This window comes from Mesocricetus auratus, unplaced genomic scaffold (assembly GCF_017639785.1).
Source record: "Mesocricetus auratus isolate SY011 unplaced genomic scaffold, BCM_Maur_2.0 Super-Scaffold_100004, whole genome shotgun sequence".
In the NCBI taxonomy this organism is placed as follows: Eukaryota; Metazoa; Chordata; class Mammalia; order Rodentia; family Cricetidae; genus Mesocricetus; species Mesocricetus auratus.
In genome coordinates this window covers 40139371-40146893 of record NW_024429189.1, presented here as the reverse complement: position 1 = coordinate 40146893, position 7523 = coordinate 40139371, and the positions used below count along the sequence as shown (strand labels likewise).

Genomic DNA, 7523 nt, shown 5'->3' with positions numbered 1-7523 from the left:
AACTGCCTCAAACAGCGCCACCAACTGGAGACAAAGTGTTCACACAGCTGAGCCTATGGGAGACATCTCACTCAAACCACCACACAAGACTGGAGCTGGATCCCAGCTCTGGCTGGAGGCTTCTAGGGGGAGCTCCTAGACTCACAAGAGAAGGGAGCCAGGGACGACTGCTCACTGCTTTAGGACCCTGCTGCTTCAGAAGTCTGCAAATGCTGTAGCACTCCTTGGAGCTGCACATGCGCTCTGCGGGGGGGGGGATAGGCCCTGACTGGCATACTTGAGGACTTTGAGAACTGTCAGCATGGTAATGGCACCCTGCTGCTAGAGAGTTCAGTAGCATTTTCAGTAAAGTATTCCCAGTCTGTGCTCTTTGCTGTCTGTCTGCTCCATTCTTGGATAAGGGTGGGAGAGAAGCCAGTCTCCACCCAATAACATGTTCAAAAGCATCCCATTCTCCCAGGCATGAGTGTTAGTTGAGGGGTAAGCAATGTCCTAGGCTGTACCAACCAGAACCTTCCCCAAGATTTGGCATCTAAGTCCTGGAAAGAAAATGTTTTCTTTCTCTAGGCTTCTGATCTGTGTAGACAATAAGGACTGGGACCCAGGCAGGTGGAGGTGAACAGAGTTGAGACATGGGGGATGGGGGGTGGGGGTGGGGATGGAACAGAGTTGAGACATGGAGGATGGGGGTGGGGGTGGCGGATGGAACAGAGTTGAGACATGAAGGATGGGGGGTGGGGGTGGGGGATGGAACAGAGTTGAGACATGGAGGATGGGGGTGGGGGATGGAACAGAGTTGAGACATGGAGGATGGGGGTGGGGGTGGCGGATGGAACAGAGTTGAGACATGGAGGATGGGGGTGGGGGTGGCGGATGGAACACAGTTGAGACCATCAGCCGAGTTCCTGGACTCCACCAACCTTAAAACCAAAAGCACCCTCTTGGCCTTCCCATGTGCATAACCAATAAGTCCAATGTCTTAGTCCCCTTCCTATCACTATAAGGAAGTCTCGGAGCCTGAATATTTTATGAAGAAGAGAGGTTTACTCATCTCACGGTTTTGAAAGCCAAGAGTCCATGACTGACGGCCTCATCTGGTCAGTCTCTGGTGAGGGTCTTCTAGCTGTGGATGGGAATGACATCACAGGGTCAGAGGAAGATCACAGCCAGAGAGCGATCACATGGCAAGGGAAGAAGCAGGAGGCATGGAGGGGCCAGGCTCACTCTTTGGTAATGATAGCTCTCATATGGACCAAGTCAGTCCTGAAGACCAGCATTGATGGTGACCACGACCCCATCATTCACCATTGCACCTCACCTCTCACAGCTGCCACCACCTCTCGGTGTTATGATTCTGGGGACCAAACTTCAGGATGATAATATTTTGCTCTGATATAATGATGCTTTTGCAGCGACAAACCGCATCCAGACAAGAGCAGCTGGGCTCTCTTGATGTTTCTCTTGATGTTGCAGCTTTAGAGCTCTTCCCTAATTATTGTCACCATTGTCTCATCAAAGGCTTAACCCCCACTCCAGGACTAGGAATTTCAGTCACGTTCAAGAGCCAAGCAAAGTTTTATATTCTTATTCCGATTGTCATTGCTAAGTAGGAAATCCTATTTATTGTTCAGGAAAAGGAGGTTCAAGGAATTCATTATAAGAGACTACAATTCATCTGCAGCCAATTCTAGAGAAAAAATAATTTCCTAGCCCTTTTCTGTCAAAAAAAAATTATTTATTCTACATCAAAGGCAAGCAGAGTTATCTGCAAAATCAGCCAGGGGAGTGAAAAGAGAGATGCTCTCTGTCCCAGTGACATCGTCATGCTTGGTGCCCACCCCAGATTCTTCACATTCCCAACTAGCTGGGTTTAGTACACTACCATTGCTTATCTCTTATGCAAAAATAGGATCAGCAACTGATTTTGTTAAAGATAGGCTCTTCCCATGTAGTCCTGGGTAGCCTGAACCTCACTCTGTAGACCAAGCTGGCCTTGAACTCAAAGATCTGCCTGCCTCTGCCTCCTGAGTACTGGGATTAAAGGCATGCACGGCCACCACCCGACCCATGTTTAGAATCTGACAATAAGACCCAATATACAAATCTAGAGAATAAAGCTGTCCTTTCCATCACCGAGGGAGGGGAGAGGACACAGGAGGCCAAGGTCAAAGGATACAAAGTACAGTGTATCTCCAGGGATGAGCAAGACCAGTCTTGGAAACTGAGCCGATTGAGCTGCTTCTGTCAAGTGAGGTGGCAATTGTGACAATCATCTGCAGTAACCATCTTACTGTGTACCCAACAGCTTCTTGTTGGAAACCTCTAATATAGGCAATCAAACTTACTTAAACTTAAAAGCAAGTTTTAATAAAGTTTATTTCGAATGAAAATGTAAAGAGTCTTTTGAGACATTATAAAGAGTCAGCCACGGAGGATTGAACCTGTGGTCCCAGCTACCTGAGGGACTGAGGTAGGGGCATCTCTCCTTGGTGGGGCCAACAGTTCAGCAACATAAGGAAGAGAGAGAGAGAGAGAGAGAGAGAGAGAGAGAGAGAGAGAGAGAGAGAGAGAGAGGTGGCTATGACACAAAAGGCCTACTTTTTTAGTGAGATATGGAAGAAAAATCTCCTGGACAATGTGTGGTGGGGAGAGGGGGCAGGGTAAAATGGGTTCAACTCCTAGAGCAGGGGAATGAAGGCAAGGAATAAACTGTGGAAGAGGCCTCTAGTGCAACGGATAGAAGGGAGAAGGAAGCTGTGCAGAGCTGTAATCTGGGCATTCCTCTGCAGCCAGGCCAGAATTCTACACACGTTCCCATTCGCAAAGGCTAAGCCATCTTGGGGGGGGGCTGCAGTTAGAGAAGGAATGTGTCATTCAGATAACAAGTAACAACAACAAAATCCCGTGTCATGCAGATGGGGCATCCTAGAGTCTGGAAGGCCCTAAGATCTCAGAGCCTGAGGTCCTCACTTGCAAGTGAGGGATTGCATAAACAGCCTCTGGGGCCCTTTCGGGACATAAGGACCGGAGTTTATAATAGGTTCCCAGTCTGAGACTCGGGTCCTGCAAATGAGGGGGGAAGAGAGAGGTGCAGTGGGGTTCAGTTTTCGGTCTGGTGGGAAGTACTAAAATATAGAAACTAGAAGGAACTGCTTCTTCATTTGTGTGTTAAAAGCACATAAAGATGGGGTGTGGAGACGGCTCACAAGTTAAGAGCTGGACAGAGCCTGCACCGCGCTGGGTGGACTTTTAGCCTGCAAATGTGTGAAGGAGGTAAACCTCTCTTCCTGCCTCCATTATGCTAATGTGAAATCAATTAACACAGAATTATAGGCAACCCCTAAAAGATCAAAAGTCGGCCAGAAACAGGCAAAGGGCATTAGCCATCAAATTCAAAAAGCCTCAATGGGAATTTTAAAAGATGAAAATAAAAACACGAGAGCCCTAATTTTAGTCTATATGTTGGCAAATATCTAAAAAGCTTGGTAAAACCTAGCATTAGTATTCTAGGATAGGGGTGGGAAGCAGTCTGGAGGGTAATTAGTGAAGACCTATGAAGTTTTAAATACACGTATTCTTTAAGGCAACAATGAAACTCTAGGAATGTCTCCTATAGAGGCAGATGCACACATAGTCACAGACACACGCAGATGTTGACAGTGCAATTGTTCATAATAGGAAAAGACTGGGGGGAAACTCAATATCCTTCAATCAGGGATTGATTAAATAATTATAGGTTCCTCGTATAAGAGAACACCAGGCAGCCACTCCTAAAGGATGCTGTGTCTCCACACGTGCATTCGAAGCCGACTCCAAGATCCTTGATGGGGTGAGAAGGCGGCGAGGATGGTGCAGTTTGGTAATGTGGAGGGCTTAAAAGCAGGCTACAAACTTTTGTTCTGGGAGAAATCCAGTGGAGGTCTGGTTAAGGAGCGAACTACTTGTCTGTGCACTCAATTTCCCGTTTTATTTGAGAGAGAGAGAGAGAGAGAGAGAGAGAGAGAGAGAGAGAGAGAGAGAGAGAGAGAGAGAGAGAGAGAGAGAGAGAGAGAGAGAGAGAGAGCGCACGTGCACGCGTTCCCACTCAAGTCAGAGGATAACTTTCCTGGAACGGTTCTCTCCTTCCACTATGTGGGTTCATGGGGTCAGCTAAGATTGTCAGACCTGGTGGCGGTGTCTTTTACCCACCGGGCCTGCAGCCAGCTTTCAATTTGCCATTTAAAAAAAACTAGCCAATTAGAATGGAGAGAGGGCTTAGTCATTGAGAGCACTTGCTGTTTTTGCAAAGGACATAGGTTCGGGTCCCAGCACCCAAATGGTGGCTGACAACCCACTTCAACTCCAGGTCTAGGGGTTCAGTGCTCTCTTCTACCTCCCATGGCACCAGGCACACTCAGGCACAGACATACATGCAGGCAAAACACTCATACACACATGAAAGAAAAAATATCTAATTTTTAAAACAAAATTTTAGCAAACATTGTTAGGATCACAAAGGTCCATTCAAGCAACGAGCACGCGTGAAAACCCAAATGATGGGGGCTAACCAGCGAGGAAATGTATTTAACCAAATAAAATTGGCATCGTAGGGATGAAGAGTAGATAGAGCAATGGACTGGAACCTCACCCGTGCCCACTCTGGAGGCCAGCCTGCCCAGCGCCCTGTGCTTCCCAGGCCCACGCAGGGTCCTCGGCGCCGGCTTTCGGATTCTGAGGGCGGGCTGGCGGTGCAGTCTCTGGGACTAGCGATCTCGTGCAGGCTTTGCTGCAGCCGCCCCGCCCTCCCCATCCCTCCCGGGTCGGGCTCTTTCCCGAGGCCACAGTGCGACCCAGCGGGCCGCGGGGAAACTGCGCTAGCCCGCCCGCCACCGGGGACACCCAGAGCCAGCCCGGTGTGTTTGCCAAATGAACGCTGCCAGACCTGATTATCTTTCTTGCTCTCTCCCTTCTGATGATGTGGGTGAAAACCAAAGTTGTGGAACATTCTGGTGACTTAGGGGTTTCCGATTTACATTTTCACACTTTTGATAGCTTGTGAGGCCAAGAAAAGAACCGTGACTTTTTGTTCAAGGCAAAATCTATTTATATAATCGTGTAAGCAGACTCAGCCTAAACTGCCTGCTTCTGCATTTAGCCTTTTATACAGACAGAAGAGTTCCTGGATTGGGGAAACAGAAAACAGAAGTAATGTGTCAACACAACACTCACTCTCAGATTTTACATCATTTGATTGAGTGAACATCGAATGACTAACACTGTGTAAAATGATGTGCCCTTGTCCAACGTGCCAGTGTTGTACAATGGATTCCCCTTTGTTAGACCCACATGTGTTAATAATATATAACCTGATCATAGAGTGGAAACACATTTACAAGGGAAAGTGTCCTCAGAAAGTAAGATTCAGGTTTTAGGTGTTGGTGGCCAACTTAAAAATGTCAGTAGCATATTAACTAAATAAATGGGGGAGAAACGTCTGTGCACACAGTTAAATCCATTTGGTTACAGGTAAAGTTTAAACGTGTGAAATAAGGTGATCATTTGAAATACTGCTTTCCTTCTCTCTCTTTTGTTTAAGACCATGCTGGTCTTGAAGTCACTGTATAACCCATGCTGGCCTGGAACTCCAGGAAATTCTCCTGCCTCACACCTCCTGAGTGCTAGAATTACATGTGCCACCATGCCCAGATTTTTTTTCTTTCAATGTTTAAGGATTTATTTGTATGTGTATGTGCCTGCAGGAATTTGTGTGCCATATGCCTTCAGGAGCTTGCAGAATTCAGAAGACAGCATCAGATCCTCTGGAACTGGAGTTACAGACTGTTGTGAGCTCACGAGGGTGCTAGGAACTGAACCCAGGTCTTCTGCAAGAGCAGCAAGTACTCTGAACCACTGACCCATCCATCTCTCTGCTCATCCCCCTTTTGTCTTGGTTTTTCAAGACAGATTTTTGTGTGTTGGGGGGAGTGTATTTGCTCTGTACACCAGGCTGGTCTTGGACTCAGAGATCTGCCTGCCTCTGCCTCCCAAGTGCAGGAATTAAAGGTGTGCATGCGCCACCACTATCTAGCTCCCTTACTTTTAAAAAATTATGTGTATATCTATGTGCAGCATGTACATATGAATGTAGGTGCCCTAGGAGGCTATAAGGTATCTGATTGAATGCTCTGAACCACTGAGCCAGCTCTCTAGTCCCCTTTAAGAAGCATTCCCTATGGCTTACTACTTTTATTTCCAGTTTTTTTCTAATCTGTGTATAAGGCTGTAATTTAATCCTAACCATAATGACATAAACTTAAAGTTTAAAAACTTAAATTTTTAATTGCCCCATAGTTCAGATCTGACACAGTCACTGGCTGTATTGACCAGTTCCAGCCTGTTATCAATTATTAATTTACAGCAACCTGCATTGCCTGCACGTAAAGGCCACACCCTGCTTCAACCAATGAGCCCTTACTGCAGAGAGCACAGGTCTGTCCTCTGGCTAGTTTAAGTGAGACACTTATGACAGGGCACCCTAGAACTTCCAGGGTCACTCATCTGGGGAGCGATTGTCAAGACACGTACTCTAGGCTGAGCTTTCAGGGACAATCCCAAGGCCTCGGCAGAAGACTGGCCCCAAAGTGAGATGGTCCAGGGCAAATCTGCCTCCATCACATGTGCCCATGTAAAACAGCGCCACCTACGTGGCACCCAGGAGGCTGCTAGCACAGTCAGGATGCTGCAGGCTCGAGGCATCTCTGCCACTATACGCAAAAACAAACACCTCTTCTCAAAGGCGGAGGATAAGCATGTGTGCCCGGGTGTTAAAAATCTAAAGTGTAACCAACAACCCAGAAGACAGTGTTTAGCGTGCCATCCTCTATGAAATAAAACTCACTCAAAGAGTCAGGATAGATGGGCCATCTGTGTTCTAGCCCACACTCCCAAGAATGTAATTTTTGTGTTACAGTTATGAAGTAGCAACAAAAGTAATTATCTGGCTGGGGATCCCCACAGCATGAGGAACTATATTTAATGGTCACAGCATTGGGAAGGTTAAGAACCCACTACTCCAGAACTTAACTTTATCTCAGTGTTTGGACACAGTGTGATTGTTCTGTGAGTAGCTTCTGTTGCTGTTGAAGGAGTGTTGGGGCTGAGGAGATAACTCACAGAGGAAAATGTTTGCCTTGCAAGCACAAGGGCCCAAATTCAATACCCCAAACCCACTAAAACCAAGGAGGCACTGCAGTGTATGCTTGCACTGGGAGACAGAGGGGCAGCTATTTGGAGCTCCCTGGCAAGTGAGTTTTATGGGCATGTGCATCTGTTTCCTACGATTGCTATGTCAAGTTGCCACAAAGTGGGTGGCTTAACCCACATAAATGTATTCCTCTATATTCTAGATGCTACGGGAGAGCCCTCCCTGAGCCTGTTTCTCGCTGTGTCCTTGGCCTGCAGTCAGGCATTGAGATCTCCACCCCATCCTCATATGATCTGTCTGTCTCCTAACTTGGCTTTGCATCTGTTCTCCCTTTACTTCT

At 47.1% G+C, this 7523-nt stretch overlaps 1 long non-coding RNA gene across 1 annotated transcript; it reads right to left on the bottom strand.

Annotated features, from left to right (window-relative positions):
- Nucleotides 1-853: 853 nt before the first annotated feature.
- On the bottom strand, nt 854-4745 carry LOC121140176. The gene is made up of 4 exons (XR_005876983.1): nt 4628-4745; nt 2177-2241; nt 1319-1616; nt 854-1123 (listed from the first exon to the last, which is right to left on the bottom strand). It is a non-coding gene; the product is annotated as an uncharacterized LOC121140176 (long non-coding RNA).
- Between the last annotated feature and the right edge of the window lie 2778 nt (nt 4746-7523).